Source organism: Salmo salar, chromosome ssa01 (genome assembly GCF_905237065.1).
Source record: "Salmo salar chromosome ssa01, Ssal_v3.1, whole genome shotgun sequence".
Classification (NCBI taxonomy): Eukaryota; Metazoa; Chordata; class Actinopteri; order Salmoniformes; family Salmonidae; genus Salmo; species Salmo salar.
Genome location: NC_059442.1, coordinates 82,844,145 through 82,867,483, shown reverse-complemented (window position 1 = coordinate 82,867,483; position 23,339 = coordinate 82,844,145). Strand labels below are relative to the sequence as shown.

General features: G+C 41.3%; 1 protein-coding gene and 1 pseudogene across 4 annotated transcripts in view; one reads left to right on the top strand and one right to left on the bottom strand.

Moving 5' to 3' along the window:
• Positions 1 to 23,339, top strand: part of rbfox3a (RNA binding fox-1 homolog 3a) — a 744,884-nt gene that overhangs the window by 122,102 nt on the left and 599,443 nt on the right. For all 4 annotated transcript variants that reach the window (XM_014212871.2, XM_014212853.2, XM_014212878.2 and 1 more), the window contains exon 2: positions 4,439 to 4,548. The gene's annotated coding sequence lies outside the window, so the exon portion shown is untranslated. The remainder of the gene's footprint in view (positions 1 to 4,438; positions 4,549 to 23,339) is intronic.
• LOC106611513 (uncharacterized) overlaps positions 1 to 23,339 on the bottom strand; it is a 118,836-nt pseudogene that overhangs the window by 51,315 nt on the left and 44,182 nt on the right.

The window sequence follows — 23,339 nt, the reverse complement described above, 5'->3', positions numbered from 1 at the left end:
CTGCAGCCAGAAACTTGATCTCATAGTTTCACTTCAGGATTTGAAGTAATTGGATACTGTAGGGCTTCTTTCATACTCGTTCTTTGGCATTGTTTACTAGAATAAAATGCATACAGTGTATGAATGTTTGGGTGTGATGTGTGTGACCAGGTTATTTTGGGATAGTGTAAGTTTTGTGTGTGTGAGATTGTGTGTGTGTTTGCTCCCGTGAGCCCAGTCAGCAGGGAACAGGATTCTCACGTCCGTCTCATGCCAGTGGAGAGGTGTATGGGTCAGATGTCTGGAGGGTGTGTGTGTGTGTGTGTGTGTGTGTGTGTGTGTGTGTGTGTGTGTGTGTGTGTGTGTGTGTGTGTGTGTGTGTGTGTGTGTGTGTGTGTGTGTGTGTGTGTCAGTGGCAATGTCTCTGTGCCCATATAGTAATTGTCAGAGTTTGGCAGGGCAATCAGTTCCATGCCACTGAACTCCATGTCTCTACACACACACACACACAAAAACCACTCACACACCCGTATGCACGTGGCCATGGCTGGAAGGGCAGAGCGGCGAGATTCCCCAGCAGCTGAAAATGAAAGTTTCTCCAAGTTTAGCCATGTCACTGTTGACAATGACAGTGATGCTGTCATGGAATGAGCAGAAACCATGTTGGACATTCACACTCACACACACAAACACACACATAAACACACACATCAGCACACATGTTATAGGTGCTTGTTTAGTTTATCTACTACAGTGTGTGTGTGTGTGTGTGTGTGTGTGTGTGTGTGTGTGTGTGTGTGTGTGTGTGTGTGTGTGTGTGTGTGTGTGTGTGTGTGTGTGTGTGTGCGTGTGTTTGCATGTCTGTGTGTCCAAATTAAAGTGTGAGCTATTTTCATCCCACCATCATTATCTTTGTCCTCAAGTGTCCCAGACCCTTTAATATGGTAATGTTCCTGTAGTCCCTGGCAAGGTAATTGTTTAGTGCTTTGAGTTTGACTCTCTGCAGTGTCTCTCTTGTACCCAACTCCTCTCTAAATACGTTTTAACTAAATGTTAGTGCACTGACTGTGTTTAGGTGAAGGAATTATAAGGACACATGTTGTTGGTTTATTGTTTTTCTTTTATCTTTAAAAGATACATTAATAGAAATCATAACAAAAAATACAGGGAAATTACAAAACAATATGCTTTCATGTACTACAATTTTATAAGTTGTTTATGAAGATAATAGTTGTAGATTTGACTACACGCGCACACACACTCGCCAGTCGCACACTCACACGAACAGACGCACAAACACACACACATTCCTCTGTTCCCAGTTTGAGTTCCCAGACATCACTCTCCAAACCACCCCTTAATTTAATTCAGAATGAAATTAAGGAACATTCCAACAGCCTCTCTCTCAGCAGCAATATATAGGCCAAAGCCAAGGGCTGTTATTTGACAGTAAACCCAAAAGGAGCAGCACAGAGAGGGGGCTTAGATTTCACTAATCCCCCCCTTGCCTGGGTGAGACTGCCATCTTTCTCCTCACTCTCTCTCTCTCTTGCACCTTGGCTTTTTCACACTACTTCTTTCTCTTGCTAGTTCTGTTTCCACCCCCCCTCTCTTTCTTCTCCCCTCTCTTTTCCTGGGTTGTTTCTAAGAGAGATACAGCCTGCTGTATTTTTGGCTGAAGTGTTGATCCTGTTTGTGTATCGCCCCAGGCCTCTCCTCCTCTCGTCCTTTCCTCTGCTCTACCGCTCCACTTTCCACTCTTCAGGAAAGCTGAGTCCTCTCTGTCCTTATTTTTTGACTGAGAGAGAGGCAGAGAGAGCGAGGGCGGGATACTGAGGGAGAAGGAGAGAAAAAAATAGGGGAGAGAAAGGGAGAGGGGGATAGAGGGGTAAAAGATATGTACTGTATTGGCTGCTGGAGGCAGAGAAGAACAGGAAAAAGGAGTTCAAGCGGGACACAGAGGAAGAGTATATCTAAGAGAGTGAGAGTGAACGTGAGCGATAGAGAAAATAAATGGTTTTTGTATTGAGTCACTGCAGTCTGTGCAAGGCCAACGGATTGATGACAGTCAGGGTGTGGTAAAGTCACCCTCATCTCTGCCAAGACACCATACTGCAAAGCACACTACACAGTTTTCCTTCTGGGTCGTTCCACCTCAAAGGATTTAGACACCCACCATCTAAGATTGTTCTGAAAATCATTTCTGTTGTTAGAAAGAGATCGGATAAAAATTCGTGCAACATTATTTTGTTGAAGTTAAGCTAATTGATTGCACCCAAATTGGCCATTTTAATATTCAATAAATATAGTACCTAACATCCAATTTGGACCAACCTTTGTTCTAACAATGAGATAGACATGAGCATTCCAAAGAAATGGTCAAAAGCCATGGATACCTCACACCCCACAATCCACTCCAATTCCACCCCAACAACATGCATATCGTGTCAGTTTTCTGTCTTTGACAAGTTGTATGGAGTTGCGGCTAGGAGTATTGTTTATTCATCCTATGTAATGTATTCTCAGTGAATGTGGTGATGTTTTTTTCTGTTCAGAGAAATTTGTCATTGAAGTTTTGGGGTTTATGTCCCATCTTACATCCTGTTGTTACCGGGTTCTGACCTCTAAATGGTGCTGTTCCTGCTATTAGGTGATAATTTTTTAAGGAATCCCCCCCCCACACCCACATTGTTAAAGGGATAGTTCAATCACATTACAAAATTAAATATTGGTTTTCTTTCCCTGTAAGCAGTCTATGGACCAGGTATGACAGCAACCAAATTATGAAAGACAAGTATTGTAATTTTGAATTCCGTAAAGTGAGTGTGGAAAAGGTGAAAAAGTATTGTTGTCTATCAACAATGACAAGCCACGGGGTCTGACAACTTGGATGGAAAATTACTGAGGATAATAGTGGAAGATATTGCCACTCCTATTTGCCATATTTTCAATTTAAGCCTACTAGAAAGTGTGTGCCTGCAGGCCTGGAGGGAAGCAAAAGTGATTCTGCTACCTAAGAATAACAAAGCCCCCTTTACTGGCTCAAATAGCCAACCAATCAGCCTGTTACCAACCCTTAATAAACTTTTTGAATTTTTTGTTGTTGATCAGATACTATTTTACAGTAAACAAATTGACAACAGACTTTCAGCACGTTTATAGCGAAGGACATTACACAAGCACAGCACTTACACAAATTACTGATGATTGGCTGAGAGACATTTATTATTAAAATGTTGTGGGGGCTGTTTGGTTAGTCTTCAGTGTTATGGCTTTACAACCCCTGCAACCCCTTATGGAAAAAGAGTTACCTGTCTAACAGAACACAGAGGGTGCTCTTTAATGGAAGCCTCTCCAACATAATCCAGGTAGAATCAGGAATTCCCCAGGGCAGCTGTCTAGGCCCCTTACTTTGTTCAATCTTTACTGACATGACACTGGCTTTGAGTAAAGTCAGTGTGTCTATGTATGCAGATGACTCAACATTATACATGTAATCTACTACAGTGACTGAAATCACTGCAACACTGAACAAAGAGCTGCAGTTAGTTTCAGAGTGGGTGGCAAGGAATAAATAAATCCTAAATATTTTCTAAAACAAACTAACGTTCTTTAAAAAAACAATTACCTAATAGCAGAAACAGCACCATCTAGAGGTCAGTACCTGGTAATATCAGGTTGTGAGATTGGACATAAACCGAACAACTTCAATGACAAATTTATCTGAACAGGAAAGAAAAAAAAGAGACATCACCACATTCTCTGAGAATACATTACATAGGATGAAGAAACAATACTCCAAGACGCAGCTACATATTAGTTGTCAAACATAGAGAACTGATGGTATATACTCATTGTTGGGGTGGGATTGGAGTGGGGTGTGAGGTGTCCGTGGATGGCTTTCGGTCCAAATCTGATGAGGTACTGTAATTATTGAATATTATATGAATCCTATAAATTAAAATAGCCAATTTGGGTGCAATCCACTACCTTATTTCCTCAGAAATCAAATTATATTTCAACAAAATAATGTTTCCGGAATGCTTATCTTATCTAACGATTTCAGAACAATCTGAGATGGTGGGTGTCATGGCTTGATGAAATGACATGGAACAACCCTTATTCTGTGTCTCTGTAGCACCAATACACACAGTCAGTACAACTGTCTTTCTACTTCTACTATTTTTACTGTTTCTACTCTACTCTACTGCTGAGTTTCTTTGTTTCTCTGCCCACCTGCCAGCACGCCTTTACATTGACCCCATACCTCGGTGTGTGCGTGTGTGTGTGGGGGGGTTCTGTACATTCGCGTATAGACAGACAGAGGTGATGATCATGAACTGATATCGACACAGCTCAAAGATAAGGTCAGCACACACACAACCTATCCCTGTGGGAATTCACTAACCAACACTCTCTCTATCTCCCTCTTTCTTTCTCTCCTTCTCTCTCTCTCAAGCGTGAAGAAGAGAATAGATGCTGAGTGTGTGATAGAGAGCGAGGAGCATCAGACACCAGTGGACATCATCTTTCCAGACCAAGTTCTTCTGAGATTGCAGATACAACAAGGTAGGACTCATCTTCCTCACCTTCCAAACCTAAACACACACACACACACACACACACACACACACACACACACACACACACACACACACACACACACACACACACACACACACACACACACACACACACACACACACAGTACTACTACTACTTCTCTCAACATCTATCTATCTATCTATCTATCTATCTATCTATCTATCTATCTATCTATCTATCTATCTATCTATCTATCTATCTATCTATCTATCTATCTATCTATCTATCTATCTATCTATCTATCTATCTATCTATCTATCTATCTATCTATCTATCTATCTATCTATCTATCTATCTATCTATCTATCTATCTATCTATCTATCTATCTATCTATCTATCTATCTATCTAGTACCAGTCAAAAGTTTGGACACACCTACTCATTCAAGGGTTTTTCTTTATTTTTACTATTTTCTACATTGTAGAATAATAGTGAAGACATCAAAACTATAAAATAACACATATGGAATCATGTAGCAACCAATTTTTTTTAAACATACAAAAGTATATTTGATATTTTAGATTCTTCAAAGTAGACACCCTTTGCCTTGATGACTGCTTTGCATTCTCTCAACCATCTTCATGAGGTACTCACCTGGAATACATTTCAATTAACAGGTGTGCCTTTTCAAAAGTTAATTTGTGGAATTTATTTCCTCCTTATTGCGTTTGAGCCAATCAGTTGTGTTGTGACAAGGTAGGGGTGGTATACAGAAGATAGCCCTATTTGAACAGCTCAAATAAGCAACGATAATTTTATATATAGATATATATATATATATATATATATATATACACTGCTCAAAAAAATAAAGGGAACACTAAAATAACACATCCTAGATCTGAATGAATTAAATAATCTTATTAACTACTTTTATCTTTACATAGTTGAATGTGTTGACAACAAAATCACACAAAAATAATCAATGGAAATCCAATTTATCAACCCATGGAGGTCTGGATTTGGAGTCACACTCAAAATTAAAGTGGAAAACCACACTACAAAGCTGTCATCAAAGCCAAGGGTGGCCACTTTGAAGAATATAAAATATATTTTGATTTCTTTAACACTTATTTGGTTACTACATGATTCCATATATTTTATTTCATAGTTTTGATATCTTCACTATTATTCTACAATGTAGAAAAGAGTAAAAATAAAGAATAACCCTTGAATGAGTAGGTGTGTCCAAACTTTTGACTGGTACTGTATATATTATCTAATTTACACCTCATTACACATTACAGGTATTAATGGCTATCCAGACCCAGTTTTCACCTCCCTCAAATGTAACATTAACACTGACACTGACTACCTATCCTATGAATGACAAACTTGCAGTTGTATGCATTACAACTAACAATTTCTATCGACAAGGCGTTTTTAGTACACAACCCTCACTCTGACTCTGCCTTTCAGACTTTCAGTTTCAAACTGACTGTTAAAAAGTGTACTATGAGCTCTGTGAACATTCTCTGTACAGAGCCATATGACAGGTTTATAATAGCTAGTGGATGTATGGAGTGAATGTTTGATATGTTTTTAATGGTTATTAGATGGAGTGAATAGTTGAATAGTTAGTAATATTTTGTGAATGTATGGAGTGAATAGTTGAATAGTTAGCAATATTTTGTGAATGTATGGAGTGAATAGTTGAATAGTTCGTAATATTTAGTGAATGTATGGAGTGAATAATTGAATAGTTAGTAATATTTTGTGGCTGTATGGAGTGAATAGTTCATATGTTTGTAATAGTTTGTGGATGTGTAGAGTGAATAGTTTATATTTTTGTAATAATTTGTGGATGTATGTATTGAATAGTTTATACGTTTCTAATAGTTTGTGGATGTGTGGAATGAATAGTTTATATATTGTTTATAGTTTGTGGGTGCATAGAGTGAAGAGTTGATATATTTGTAATAGTTTGTGGATGCATGGAGTGAATAGTTTAATAGTTTATTGAATCTCATTACCATTATCTCCATACATGGGAGACCAGAGGCTATTAATGTGGCTTGGGGGAAGAAATCCATATAAATGTAATTAATACACAGGCGTTCCCATACAATTACTACACCAGAGCCAGAGTAACTGGGCCGGGGGCAGCAGGGTTCCGTGGGACTGTTTAGGCCTGGATGTGTGTGTGTGTGATGGACTTGGATTGCGAAATCTTGCAGAAATATGCATTCCAAAGCTTTGGAGAGCTTCTTGGAAGAATTTAAATATCGCACCCTCCCACCCTTTCTCCCTCCCTCTCGCCTCCCCCTTCTCCACCCTTTCTCCCAAAGCAGTTAAAAAATGCACTGAATCTGTTACAATTGATTTTTTTCTCTTTTTTACCTCCCAAAAGCGCTAGAATCTAGCTTTCGCATTGAGGACTCTAGCTGGGTATAGCCTGATGCTAGAAGGGAGCTACAGTAGCTAGTGTGGTTAGCTCAGGTCACCAGCGGAGTGCTGGAGCTCCGGAGCTTGAAGGGGGTCTGAAAGGATTAGTACACAGGCCAGGTGCTGCTTTGTGTGGGTAGAGCAGGTAACAGAGAGGCCCTCAGATCCAGGCCATAGGCACACTCAGCGAGACAGAGAGGGATAAACAGTTAGATAGATACTGCAGGGGTCCCTTAACAGGGACACTTTATTAATAAAACACATTTTTGAATTTTTGAATTGAGTCGCACACACACACACACACTGACCCACATACACACTCTATTCCCAGTCCGATGGCCAGAGAAAAACAAGAGTAAAAACTCCCAAAGGCAGGACTGTATATGAGAGAGAGAGAGAGAGAGAGAGAGATTACAAACAGCGAATTCATTGGCTGTGAATGTAGTAGGTTAAACCTCTACAGGATCAGTGGGTCCCCCACTGGTTGAGCTAACATAGGCTAATGTGATTAGCATGTGGTTGTAAATAACAAGACATTTTCTGATATTGGCAGAAAGCTTAAATTCTTGTTAATCTAACTGCATTGTGCAATTTACAGTAGCTATTACAGTGAAATAATACCCTGCTATTGTTTGAGGAGAGTGCATAGTTATGAACTTGAAAATGTATTAATAAACCAATTAGGCACATTTGGGCAGTCATGATACAACATTTTGAACATAAATGCAATGGTTCATTGGATCAGTCAAACACTTAGCACATACACTGCTGCCATCTAGTGGCCAAAATCCAAATTGCACCTTGGCTGGCATAATACATTATGGCCTTTCTCTTGCATTTCAAAGATGATGTATTATCTTTTACCAGATCCAATGTGTTATATTCTCCTACATTAATTTAACATTTCTCAGTAACTTCAAAGTATTTCCTTTCAAATGTTATCAAGAATATGCATATCTTTGATTCAGGTCCTGAGCTACAGGCAGTTAGATATGGGTATGTAATTTTAGGCGGAAATTGAAAAAAAAGGGCGGATCCTTGGCGACTAGTTGTAGTCGAAAAATGTGAAACTTGACTGAAAAACTTGTACTCATCAAACACTCTCCAACACACAAGAAGACAGCAGTATAGAATATAACTAGAGGTTATACATTTTTATTCCAGTGGATTCTCCTATCACTGCATTGCAATCCACTGTGGTGCATCCTAGTTTGCATCCAAAATTGTGCCCTATTCCCTTCCCTGCACTTCCTGGTCAAAATAATTACACTGTATAGGGAATAGGGTGCCATTTTGGACAGAACCCAAGTCATCTTATCAATATTGGTGGCTTTTAGTCTGCTTTTCCAATGAGATTCCCTGTGCGTTTTATGATGTATTTTAGATGATATAGTGGATTGTTCTCTGTGTGCTCTTGCAGGGAGTACCATGCCTCTCTCATGTCTGATAACTGCTGTTGATCAATAGCAATATAGCATCGGTGTGTGTGTGTGTGTGTTTGTGTGTGTGTGTTGATAGCGAGCGGGGGGAGGGGGGACAACACAGTGAGTGTAGTACCTCTCCACACGAAGCAGATTGAATTTCAGTGTGAAATGGCCCTCGCCACCACCTACCCATAATCCTTCACACCTTTTATTATCTTTTCTATTATGTCCTCCATCTCAGTTTTACACTTCATCATAGCTCCCTCTGTCCTACCTATACTACCCCCTCGTACAGACACATACACAAGCGTACTCACAAACACACACACACCCATGCACACACACACACACACACACACACACACACACACACACACACACACACACACACACACACACACACACACACACACACACACACACAAACACAAACACATATTGCTCCCCTGTTCCCCCCTTCACCATCTCCCCTTTATATGGATGACAGTAGTATTTCAAAGCGTAAACATGTCCTCCCCTGTGTGTCATGTCCTGGCCAACGGTGGCCTGGTGGTGGTATTTTTGCGCTTGTGTGTCTGCATGTGTGCTTGCATGTGTGTGTGCGTGCGTGTGCATGAGGTAAGAAGCAACACCAATGAGAAAAGAAGAAAGAAGAGAATTTAAGTGTCTGTGTGGGACAAATCAGAGGCTATGTCCCAAATGGCACCCTATTCCCTACATTTCCTATGGGCAATGGTCAAAAGTAGTGCACTATATAGGGAAAAGGATGCCATTTGGGACGCAAACCCTGTCTGCCCGCTGTCAGGCAGCCATCTTATATGGGCTCCTCAGAGGCAGGCCAATCCAATGGCCGATTGATTTTAATTGCTGGGTGTTAGATTGAAAGTGACTAAAGAGGGGAGAAAATAACAATCAATCTGCAAATGGAGCAAGGAAAGGAGAAGTGGTGAAACTCTTGACTGTTAATGTAGTAACTTGAATCAATGAATGGTAAACGATTTGTGTTTGCGTGTCGGAGAGCGCATGCTTTAGTCTGTTTGTTTGCAGGATAATCTGTGTGTGTGTGGGGGGGGCATGGTGTGTGTGTGTGATTTAAGGAGGCAGGGTATGAGGTGTGTATTCTGTGAACACGCTAGCCAGAGGACGACACACAACTGACACTCTGTCATGGGGTTGTGACTCAGAGTGGGTGTGTGTGTGTGTGTGTGTGTGTGTGTGTGTGTGTGTGTGTGTGTGTGTGTGTGTGTGTGTGTGTGTGTGTGTGTGTGTGTGTGTGTGTGTGTGTGTGTGTGTGTGTGTGTGTGTGACTTTTGCGTAATGTCACATTCACGTGCTTGTCTGAACTCTGAAATGTGCGACTTGCTAACTTGTTGAATGCGGCAAGTGTACAACTACAACCAGTTAGCAAGTCGGACATTTCTGAGTTTCCTATCAGATTAATGAGGCATAAGATGTGCACTGAAAAAAATATCCTTTAATTTTTACAGTAAATTACTGGCAGCAGGAGATTACTGTACATTTACAGTAAAATAAGGCATCACCAAAACCAATATTTTTACTGTAGATTTGCAGGACTTTTACTGAAAACACAAATTTACAGCATAATACTGTAACACCTTTCAACAGCAACATGCTGTATTTCTAGAATTTACAGTGCATTACTGGAAGAACATTGGTTACTACAGTTGCAGATTTACATTGTGGGCAGCATTTATATTGCATGTATTTGATATACATATTTCAATAGTTTCAAGTATTTCAGGTATTTGATAGTTTTCACTTTACTGGCCTGACATACAATTCATTTATTTTCAAACAGTTTAATTAGAATACATGCATTTTGTAGTTTTGTATGTATATACACTACCGTTCAAAAGTTTGTGGTCACTTAGATATTTCCTTGTTTTTGAAAGAAAAGCAATTTTTTTTGTCCTTTTAAATTAACATCGAATTAATCAGAAATACAGTGCAGGCATTGTTAATGTTGTAAATGACTATTGTAGCTGGAAACGGCAGATTTTTTATGGAATATCTACATAGGTGTACAGAGGCCCATTATCAGCAACCATCACTCCTGTGTTCCAATGGCACGTTGTGTTAGATAATCCAAGTTTATCACTTTAAAAGGCTAATTGATGAAGAGGCAACTCTGGGATGCTGGCCTTCTAGGCACTGTTGACTGTTGACATTGAGACTGGTGTTTCGCGGGTACTATTTCATGAAGCTGCCAGTTGTGGACTTGTGAGGCATCTGTTTCTCAAATGAGAAACTCTAATGTACTTGTCCTCTTGCTCAGTTGTGCACCGGGGCCTCCCACTCCTCTTTCTATTCTGGTTCGAGCCAGTTTGCGCTGTTCTGTTAAGGGAGTAGTACACAACGTTGTACAAGCTCTTCAGTTTCTTGGTTATTTCTTGCATGGAATGGCCTTCATTTCTCAGAACAAGAACAGACTGCCGAGTTTGAGAATACATTTATTTGTTTCTGGCAATTTTGAGCCTGTAATCGAACCAACAAATGCTGATGCTCCAGATACTCAACTAGTCTAAAGAAGGCCAGTTTTATTGCTTCTTTAATTAGAGCAACAGTTTTCAGTTGTGCTAATATAATTGCAAAAGGGTTTCCTAATGATCAATTAGCCTTTTAAAATTTGTTTTTTTCCTGTATTTAACTAGGCAAGTCATTTCAGAACAAGTTCTTATTTTCAATGACAGCCTAGGAACACTGCCTTGTTCAGGGGCAGAACAACAGATTTTTTCCTTGTCTGCTCAGAGATTCGATCTTGCAACCTTTCGGTTGTAAGTCCAACGCACTAACCACTAGGTTACCTGCCGCCCCAGGTGGGATGCTGGCCTTCTAGGCAGAGTTCAGTGTCTGTTCTTTTGCCCATCTTAATAATTTTCCTTTTATTGGCCAGTCTGAGATATGGCTTTTTCTTTGCAACTCTGCCTAGAAGGCCAGCATCCCAGAGTTGCCTCTCTAATCCATGATAAACTTGGATTAGCTAACACAACGTGCCATTGGAACACAGGAGTGATGGTTGCTGATAATGGGCCGTTTCCAGCTACAATAGTCATTTACAACATTAACAATGTCTACACTGTATTCCTGATCAATTTGATGTTATTATAATGGACACATTTTTTTTGCTTTTCTTTCAAAAACAAGGAAATGTCTAAGTGTCCCAAAACTTTTGAACAGTAGCGTATTTATGTAAAACAAATACCAAGCAGCTCGCTTAACTACAACAACATTCTCAATAACGATAACATCATCTTTTTACTTGCTATGAATGTGATATGTTCTTGTTAATCTACCTAAGTTTAATGCACTGACTGTAAGTTGCTCTGGATAAGAGTGTCTGCTAAATGACCAAAATGTAAATGTAAAAAATGAACACTTGCAAAGCACACTGCTGGGTATTATTCTAATGAGCTCCGCCGCAAAACAAGGCCACATTTTTATAATATCTAGCAATGGGCTTTGCAAGTGTTCATTTTTACATTAAGATTTACATTTTGGTCAAATATCTATGAACCTACAACCCCAAATCCGTAAACACAGGCACCCTCATAGATGTCATGTTTTGCTCTTTGGCACTAAGTCATGTTTTGCGGAGGGGTCAAATACTTATTTCCCTCATTAAAATGCAAATCAATTTCTAACATTTTTGACATGCGTTTTTCTGGATTTTTTGTTGTTATTCTGTCTCTCACTGTTCAAATAAACCTACCATTAAAATTATAGACTGATCATTTCTTTGTCAGTGGGCAAACGTACAAAATCAGCAGGGGATCAAATACTTTTTTCCCACACTGTAACTCGCCCTCCAAATACACCTCTGCTGTTTTCAATCAAGATCTCAGCGATCACTGCCTCATTGCCTGCATCCGTAATGGGTCTGCGACCAAACGACCACCCCTCATCACTGTCAAACGCTCCCTAAAACACTTCTGCGAGCAGGCCTTTCTAATCGACCTGGCCGGGGTATCCTGGAATGACATTGACCTCATCCCGTCAGTAGATGATGCCTGGCTATTCTTTAAAAGTGCCTTCCTCATCGTCTTAAATAAGCATGCCCCACTCAAAAAATGTAGAACTAGGAATAGATATAGTCCTTGGTTCACTCCAGACCTGTCTGCCCTTGACCAGCACAAAAATATCCTGTGGCATTCTGCATTAGCATCGAATAGCCCCCGTGATATCCAACTTTTCAGTGAAGTTAGGAACAAATATACACAGGCAGTTAGAAAAGCTAAGGCTAGCTTTTTCAAACAGATAGTTGCATTCTGTAGTACTAACTCAAAAACGTTCTGGGACACTGTAAAGTCCATGGAGAATAAGAGCACCTCCTCCCAGCTGCCCACTGCTCTGAGGCTAGGAAAAACTGTTTCCACCGATAAATCCACTATAATTGAGGATTTCAATAAGCATTTCTCTATGGCTGGCCATGCTTTCCGCTTGGCTACCCCTACCCCGGTCAACAGCCCGGCACCCTCCACAGCAACCCGCCAAAGCCCCCACCATTTCTCCTTCACCCAAATCCAGATAGCGGATGGTCTGAAAGAGCTGCAAAATCTGGACCCATACAAATCAGCCGGGCTAGACAATCTGGACCCTCTCGTTCTAAAATGATCTGCCGAAATTGTTGCAACCCCTATTACTAGCCTGTTCAAACTCTCTTTCTTATCGTCTGAGATTCCCAAAGATTGGAAACCTGCCGCGGTCATCCCCCTCTTCAAAGGGGTTGACACTCTAGACCCAAACTGCTACAGGCCCATATCTATCCTACCCTGTCTTTCTAAGGTCTTCGAAAGCCAAGTTAACAAACAGATCACCGACCATTTCGAATCCCACTGTACCTTCTCTGCTATGCAATCTGGTTTCAAAACTGGTCATGGGTGCACCTCAGCCACACTCAAGGTCCTAAACGACATCATAACCACCATCGATAAGAGACAATACTGTGCAGCCGTATTCATCGACCTGGCCAAGGCTTTCGACTCTGTCAATCACCACATTCTTATTGGCAGATTCGACAGCCTTGGTTTCTCAAATGATTGCCTCGCCTGGTTTAACAACTACTTCTCTGATAGAGTTCAGTGTGTCAAATCGGAGGGCCTGTTGTCCGGACCTCTGGCAGTCTCTATGGGGGTGCCACAGGGTTCAATTCTCGGGCCAACTCTCTTCCCTGTATACATCAATGATGTTGCTCTTGCTGCTGGTGATTCTCTGATCCACCTCTACGCAGACGACACCATTCTGTATACTTCTGGCCCCTCTTTGGACACTGTGTTAACTAACCTCCAGACGAACTTCAATGCCATACAACTCTCCTTCCGTGGCCTCCAACTGCTCTTAAATGCAGGTAAAACTAAATGCATGGTATTCAATCGGTCACTGCCCGCACCTGCTTGCCCGTCCAGCATCACTACTTTGGACGGCTCTGACTTAGAATACGTGGACAACTACAAATACCTGGGTGTCTGGTTAGACTGTAAACTCTCCTTCCAGACTCACATTAAGCATCTCCAATCCAAAATTAAATCTAGAATCGGCTTCCTATATCGCAACAAAGTATCTTTCATTCATGCTGACAAACACACCCTCGTAAAACTGACCATCCTACCGATCCTCGACTTTGGTGATGTCATCTATAAAATAGCCTCCAACACTCTACTCAACAAACTGGATGCAGTCTATCACAGTGCCATCCGTTTTGTCACCAAAGCTCCATATACTACCCACCATTGCGAACTGTACGCTCTCGTTGGTTGGCCCTCGCTTCATTTTCGTCGCCAAACCCACTGGCTACAGGTTATCTACAAGTCTTTGCTAGGTAATGCCCCGCCTTATCTCAGCTCACTGGTCACCATAGTAGCACCCACTCGTAGCATGTGCTCCAGCAGGTATATCTCACTGGTCACCCCCAAAACCAATTCCTCCTTTGGCCGCCTTTCCTTCCAGTTGTCTGCTGCCAATGACTGGAACTAACAGCAAAAATCTCTGAAGCTGGAGACTCAAATCTCCCTCACTAGCTTTAAGCACCAGCTGTCAGAGCAGCTCACAGATCACTGCACCTGTACATAGCCCATCTGTAAACAGCCCATCTATCTACCTACCTCATCCCCATACTGTATTTATTTATTTATCTTGCTCCTTTGCACCCCAGTATCTCTACTTGCACATCCATCTTCTGCACATCTACCATTCCGGTGTTTAATCGCTATATTGTAATTACTTCGCCACCATGGCCTATTTATTGCCTTAACTTAACTAATTTGCACTCACTGTATATAGACTTTTTGTTTTCTTTTGTTCTACTGTATTATTGACTGTATGTTTTGTTTATTCCATGTGTAACTCTGTGTTTGTTGTATGTGTCGAATTGCTACGCTTTATCTTGGCCAGGTCGCAGTTGCAAATGAGAATTTGTTCTCAACTAGCCTACCTGGTTAAATAAAGGTGAAATAAATAAATAAATACAATTTAGCAGAAGCTCTTGTCCAGAGCGACTTACAGTTAGCGCATTAAACTAAGGTTGATTAAAAAAACACATCACAGACATAGCAAGTAAAACTTTTCTGTAACTGTTACTGAGAATGTTGTTGAAGTTAAGTATACATTGGTCTTCAAGGTATTTTGTATTTATAAAAAATATGCAGTTTGATGTTTGTTTGCCCATTTCTGGCTAGTGCCAAGTATTTTACTATAATAATCACAATAACTTGGCACCAGCTTTCTTTAAGTTACTGTAATATCAGATCAGTGATACAATACAATACTTAAACATGTGCATACCTATACTGTAATCATAATATTGCTATTTTACAGCATTTTACTGTAAATAAAAGCCTCCTCCTCCATTGCCTGTAGAAGGGGTATGCGTTGGTGGGGCTGATGATCATACACCTTCCAACGCCATGCAGAGAAGAATTCTTCAATAGGATTCAAGAACGGAGCGTATGGGGGGAGATTGAGTGTGATGAAAAATGGGTGACCTGTGAACCAATTGCGGACCACAGCATCCCGGTGGAAACTAACATTGTCCCAGATGATAACGTACCTGGGCTGCTTTGGCCACTGATCATTAGGAATTAGTCTGTTGTGGAGGGTGTCCAGAAATGTGATAAAGTGTGCAGTGTTGTATGGGCCTAGAACTGCATGATGGTGAAGGACGCCATTTGGACTATAGCCGCACACATTGTTATGTTGCCACCACGTTGTCCCGGGACGTTAATGATGGCTCCTTGTTTTTGCAAGGTTGAAACCTGCCTTGTCCACATATATTAGCTCATGATGCACTGCATCTGCATCTAGCTCCATGACTCTCTGAAAGAGACAAGACAAAACAATGTAGCACAGTACGAAAAGACAGGGATCAGTCAATATGACGTAGCACTATACACTTCCAGATCCAGTACCAGTGATAGGATAGTATAGCTTACCTGAACATATTCATTTCTCAGTTGTTTTACATGGTCTGAGTTTCTTTCGAAAAGGACTCCGTACAGTTTCTTCATCCTAATTCTATTGCGTTTCAGTAGACGAGACAGTGCAGAGAGACTCACTCTCTTGACGATTTGGAATATGGTGTTATTTAAAAAAAATACATGTTTTACCTTCATTTAAATAGATGGGCTATTTGAGAACAAGTTCTCATTTACAACTGCGACCTGGCCAAGAGAAAGCAAAGCAGTGCGACAAAACAACAACACAGAGTTACACATGGGATAAACAAACATACAGTCAATAACACAATAGAAAAATCTGTATACAGTGTGAGCAAATGAAGTAAGGAGGTAAGATAATAAATAGGCCAATAGTGGTGAAGTAATTACAATTTAGCAATTTACACTGGAGTGATATATGTGCAGATGAGGATGTAGAAATTCTGGTGTCCGAAAGAGCAGAAAAACAAAAACAAATATGGGGATGAGGTAGGTAGTTGGTTGGATGGGCTATTTACAGATGGGTTGTGTACAGCTGCAGCGATCGGTAAGCTGCTCTGACAGCTGACACTTAAAGGTAGTGAGAGAGATATAAGTCTCCAACTTCAGTGATTTTTGCAATTCATTCCAGTCATTGGCAGCAGAGAATTGGAAGGAAAGGCGTCAAAATTAGGTGTTGGCTTTGGGGATGACCAGAGAAATATACCTGATGGAGCGCGTTCTACGGCTGGGTGTTGCTATGCTAACCTGTGAGCTGAGATACGGCGGAGCTTTACCTAGCGAAGACTTATAGATGACCTGTAGCCAGTAGGTTTGGAGACGAATATATAGTGAGGACCAGCCAACGAGAGCAGGTCGCAGTGGTGGGTAGTGTATGGGGCTTTGGTGACAAAACGGATAGCACTGTGATAGACTGCATCCAATTTGCTGAGTAGAGTGTTGGAGGCTATTTTGTAAATGACAAGTCAAGGATCGGTAGGATAATCAGTTTTACGAGGGTATGTTTGGCAGCATGAGTGAAGGAGGCTTTGTTGCGAAATAGGAAGCCGGTTCTAGATTTAACTTTGGATTGGAGATGCTTAATGTGAGTCTAGAAGGAGAGTTTACACTCTAGCCAGACACCTATGTATTTATAATTGTCGACATATTCTAAGTCAGAACCGTCCAGAGTAGTGATGCTAGTCGGGCGGGCGGGTCCGGGCAGCGATCGGTTGAAGAGCATGCATTTAATTTTACTAGCATTTAAAAGCAATTGGAGACCACATTGAAGCTCGTTTGGATGTTTGTTACGGACAGACGTTCCGCTAGCAGAACGCCTCACCAATATCCAATGGTATAGAGTGGCGCGAATTACAAATACCTCAAAAATGCAAAAACTTCAATTTCTCAAACATATGACTATTTTACACCATTTTAAAGACAAGACTCTCCTTTATCTAACCACATTGTCCGATTTCAAAAAGGCTTTACAACTAAAGCAAAACATTAGATTATGTCAGGAGAGTACCCTCCCAAAAATAATCACACAACCATTTTCAAAGCAAGCATATAAGTCACAAAAACCAAAACCACAGCTAAATGCAGCACTAACCTTTGATGATCTTCATCAGATGACACTCCTAGGACATTATGTTATACAATACATGCATGTTTTGTTCAATCAAGTTCATATTTATATCAAAAACCAGCTTTTTACATTAGCATGTGATGTTCAGAACTAGCATACGGTGAATTTACTAAATTACTCACGATAAACGTTCACAAAAAACATAACAATTATTTTAAGAATTATAGATGCAGAACTCCTTTATGCAATCGCGGTGTCAGATTTTAAAATAGCTTTTCGGTGAAAGCACATTTTGCAATATTCTGAGCAGATAGCCCGGCCATCACGGCTAGCTAATTTGACACCCACCAAGTTTGGCCCTCACCAAACTCAGATTTACTATAACAAAAATTGGATTACCTTTGCTGTTCTTCGTCAGAATGCACTCCCAGGACTTCTACTTCAACAACATTTGTTGTTTTGATTCTAAATAATCCATAGTTATATCCAAATCGCTCCGTTTTGTTCGTGCGTTCAAGTCACTATCCGAAGGGTGACGCGCCGGCGCATTTCGTGACAAAAAAATTCAAAATATTCCATTACTGTACTTCGAAGCATGTCAAACGCTGTTTAAAATCAATTTTTATGCGATTTTTCTCGTAAAATAGCGATAATATTTGTTGTGTTCATTCAAACACTGAAAGAAAAAAATGGAGTCGTCTCGTGCACGCGCGCCTCAGTGTCATTGTTCTCAGAAGGACCACTCACAAAAACCCCTGCTGTTTTTCACCCAGAGACCGGAGAACTCTCATTCCACTTCTGGCGCCTTCCTAGAGCCAATGGAAGCCTTTGAAAATATCACGTTACAGCAGAGATGCTGTATTTTTGATAGAGATGCCCTAGAAGGAGAACAAATTGTCAGACAGGGCACTTCCTGTATAGAATCTTCTCAAGTTTTGGCCTGCCATATGAGTTATGTTATACTCACAGACACCATTCAAACAGTTTTAGAAACGTTAGAGTGTTTTCTATCCAAATCTACTAATTATATGCATATTCTAGTTTCTGGGCAGGAGTAGTAACCAGATTAAATCGGGTACGTTTTTTATCCGGCCGTGAAAATACTGCCCCCTATCCCAAACAGGTTAACACAGTGTCCAAAGAAGGGCCAGATGTATATAGAATGGTGTCATCTGCATAGAGGTGGATCAGAGAATCACCCGCAGGAAAAGCGACATAATTGTTATATACAGAGAAAAGAGTCGGCCCGAGATTTGAACCCTGTGGCACCCCCATAGAGACTGCCAGAGGTCTGGACAACAGGGCCTCCGATTTGACACACTAATCTCTATCTGAGATGTAGTTAGTGAACCAGGCGAGGCAGTCATTAGAGAAACCAAGCCTTATCCAGGTCGATGAAGACGGAACTGTCTTTTATCGATGGTGGTTATGATATCGTTTAGGACCTTCAGCGTGGCTGAGGTGTGCCCGTGACCAGCTCGGAAACCAGATTGCATAGCGGAGAAGGTACGGTGGGATTCAAAATGGTCGGTGATCTGTTTGTTCACTCTGCTTTCAAAGACATTAGAAAGGGAGGGCAGGATGGATATTGGTCTGTAACAGTTTGGGACTGGAGTGTCTCCCCCTTTGAAGAGGGGGATGACCGCGGCCGCTTTCCAATCTTTGGGAATCTCAGACGATACGAAAGAGAGGTTGAACAGGCTAGTAATAGGGGTTGCACGCGGGTGGGCAGTTCTGTAAAAATATTTGAATGGTTTTAGTGATAGATCCTTCTCATTATGAAAGTACAATACATATTACTTTACCAGTAAGACTACAGCACTTACAGTTACCTACCGGTTCTCATTTCGAAATATCCAGACAATACCTACAACAGTATAGCGGCTCAGATTTGGTTGAACCCGTTGCCCAGCCTTCCTCATGCTCATCCCATGGTTGACAACATGGTCAACCACAGTCGCTCTGATTTCATCAGCTATTGTGTTCCTGACTACACTTCATCTTCCTCTTCTCTGTCCTCTCCTTCTCCCCCGTCCTACTTCACTTCTTACTTCTCCTCCTCCTCCTCTTACTTCTTCACCTCCTCGTCCTCATCATCTTCCTCCTCCTTGTCCTCCTCTAGTTCTCACCCCTCTTGCTCTCTGTCCAATAATGGCCTCCATTGTTGTCCAAACGAAATGTTTACCTGTGACCTATTTATAGTGCTCAAGCTCTGATTTGTAAGTGAACTATCTAAAAAAAGAATAACGTGTCAATGTGGAAAGGCAATTGGCGAAATAGTGTAGCAATGTAGAGACCAATGTTAACAGTTTTGCTAGAAGTGTGTTATTAACTTGTTTGCAAACTGAGTGTAAAGCAGTGAGTTGTGTTTACAGTTTTGCAAAAAGTGTGTTATAAAGTTTCAAACTGAGTGTAAAGCAGAGAACGTGCATTCAGTTTAGCACACTTGGTAAATGCATTGGCTACAAGTGTTAATGGTTTCAGAGATAGTGCTTCAAGACTCACTGTTAGTGTTTATGCATTCAGAAAAAAACGGTAAGATAAATCCGGTGCAGCCTTGTTTACAAATTGGAACACCGGAATGTGATATGTAATTTACACCTGGATAAGGCTGATAGAACTTCTCATAATTTTCTTTCATGATTTTCAATTCGAGTGTCAATATTTCTACATAGGCTACTCGTTCTGAAATTGTAACACGATTAGGATGGATGTGGATTAGTGAGAATTACCATAGGAGCATTTTCCACATGTGAACTCGTGATTTTTCCATAAGGGGTAAGATAGGAGAAAGACAAAGTGAGTGAAGGAGGGAATTGTGGTAGGAAAAGGTAGAGAGAGATCAGTATTAGAACGAGCCACAGCAGGGGACTCTGGGACTTGAAGTGTTTCTCTGTTAAAATCTCATCACTAGAGATTCAGCTCTAACGTTCAGAAACTATTCACGCCCCTTGATTTTTTTGTTGCTGGCCTACATACAATACCCCGTAATGCTAAAGTGGAATTATGTTTATTTTTTATTTTACAAATGAATACAAAATTAATAGCTGAAATGTCTTGAGTTAGTAAGTAATCAACCTCTTTGTTATGGCAAACCTAAATATATTCAGGAGTAAAAATGTGTCACATAATAAGTTGCATGGACTCACTATGTGTGCAATTTTTAGTGCTCAACATGATTTTTGAATGACTACCTCACACATACAATTATCTCCAAGGTCCCTGAGTCAAGCAGTGAAAATAAAAAACAGATTCAACCACAAAGACCAGGGAGGATTTCCAATGCCTCACAAAGAAAGGCACCGATTGATACATGAGTAAAACAAAACAAAACAGCAGACATTGAATAACCCTTTGAGCATGGTGAAGTTATTAATTACACTTCGGATGGTGTATCAATACACCTAGTCACCACACAGATACAGGCGTTCTTCCTAACTCAGTTGCCGTAGACGAAGGAAAGCGCTCAGGGATTTTACCATGAGGCCAATGGTGACTTTAAAACAGTTACAGAGTTTAATGGGTGTGATAGGAGAAAACGGAGAATGGATCAACAACATTGTAGTTATTCCATAATACTAACCTAATTGACAGAGTGAAAAGAAGGATTATTGTACAGCATAAAAATATTCTAAAACATGTGTCCTGTTTGCAACAAGGCATTATAGTAACGCTGCAGACATTTGTCAAAGCAATTAACTTTTGGTCCTGAATACAAACTGTTATGTTTGGGGCAAATCCAGTACAAAACTTTACAGAGTACCACTCTCCATATATTCAAGCATAGTGGTGGCTGCATCATGTTAGGGGTATGTTAGGTTGCAATGGTTAAGGACTGGGGAGGTTTTCATGATAAAATAGAAACTGAATGGAGCTAAGCACAGGCCCAAAACATTTTGCACAGGCAAAATCCTAGAGGAAGACATTGTTCAGTCTGCTTTCCACCAGACACTGGGTAATGAATTCACCTTTCAGCAGGAAAAGAACCAAAAACACAAGGCCAGATCTACACTAGTTACTTAACAAGAAGGCAGTGAATATTTTTGAGTGGCCGAGTTGAAGTTTTGACTTAAATCTACTTGAAAACCTATGGCAAGACCTCAAAATGGTTGTCTAGCAATGATCAAAAATCAATTTCACAGACCTTGAAGAATTTTGAAAATAAATAATGGGCAAATATTGCAAAATCTAGATGTGGATACCTCTTAGAGACTTACCCAGAAAGACTCACAGCTGTAATCGCTGACAAAGGGGATTCTACAAAGTTTTGACTCAGGGGTGTGAATACTTTTTTCTATTAGATATGTCTGTATTTACATTCCAATAAATGTGCAAAAATTTCAAAAAACATGTTATCCCTTTGTCATTATGGGTTATTGTGTGTACATAGGTGGAAAAAAATGTCTATTAGAAACCATTTTGAATTAAGGCTTTAACACACCAAAATGTGGAATAAGACAAAGGGTATGAATACTTTCTGAAGGCACTGTAAGTAATACAGAGACAGATATAATTAATACAGAGATATAGTTTGTATTTGTATTTGTTTGTATTATGGATCCCCATTAGCTGCTGCCTCTACTACCACATATCTACAACACAAAATCCATGTGTACGTGTGTGTATAGTGCATATGCTATCATGTGTGTGTGTATGCGTGTATGTGTGGCTGTGTGTATGTCCCTTCACAGTCCCCACTGTTCCATAAGGTGTATTTTAATCTGTTTTTTTTATCTGATTTTACTGCTTGTATGAGTTACTTGATGCGAAATAGATGTCATGGCTCTATGTAGTTGTTACGCCCTGACCATAGAGAGCCCTCGAGGTTTGAGTGTGGTTCCCAATTAGAGGCAGCTGATTATCGTTGTCTCTAATTGGGGATCAAACTTAAGGTGTCCCTGTTCCCACCTGCATTTGTGGGATATTGTTTGTGTTTGTGCTTGTTGCACCACGTAAGTCACGTTTCGTTGCTTGTTTATTGTTTTCACTTAATAAAAGGATGTGGAACTCAAATCACGCTGCACCTTGGTCCGTCCATTATCACGAGCGAGACAGAATATCCCACCAATCAAGGACCAAGCAGCGTGCTTGGGAGGATACAGTGAGTTGGACCTGGGAGGAAATCCGGGGAGGATGCGAGACCCTTAATTGGAGAGAATCGCAGAAAGATCAGGAAGGACAGCGACGACGCTGGGGACCGCGGCCACAGAAACCCCAAGATATTTTTTTTTGGGGGGTACATTGGGTGGTCGACTGAGCAGCAGGGAGTGCCAGAGCCCTTTTGGGAGTCGGTGGAGGAATTCAATGAAAGATACCGGAGAGAGGTGGTAGCGAGGAGTATGCTGTAGCGCAGGCGTGCTGAAGAGCGTGACACCAGTCCGGTGCCATCTGCGCCGGCTCCATGCACCAGGCCTCCAGTGAGCCTTCTCAGCCCGGTACATCCTGTGCCGGTTCCTCGCACTCGCCCTGAAGAGCCAGAGACCGTCAGGGAGGCGATGGAGAAGTTGGGAGAGAGAGAGGAGAGAGATGTTGGTCAGGTGTGTTCTGCACGGCATTCGTCCTGAAGAGCGTGTCATCAGTCCGGTGCCATCTGTGCCGGCTCCATGCACCAGGTCTCCAGTGCGCCTCCCCAGGCCGGTGCCACCTGTGCCGGTTCCTCCCACTCGCCCTGAAGAGCATGTCATCAGTCCAGTGCAACCTGTGCCGGCTCCACGCACCAGGCCTCCAGTGCGCCTCCCCAGTCCGGTACGTCCTGTGCCTGCTCCCCGCACTCGCCCTGAAGAGCGTGTCACCAATCCGGTGCAACCTGTGCCGGCTCCACGCACCAGGCCTCCAGTGCGCCTCCCCAGTCCAGTACGTCCTTTGCCAGCTCCACGCACCAGGCCTCCAGTGCACCTCTCCAGCCCAGTACGTCCTGTGCCGGTTCCACAC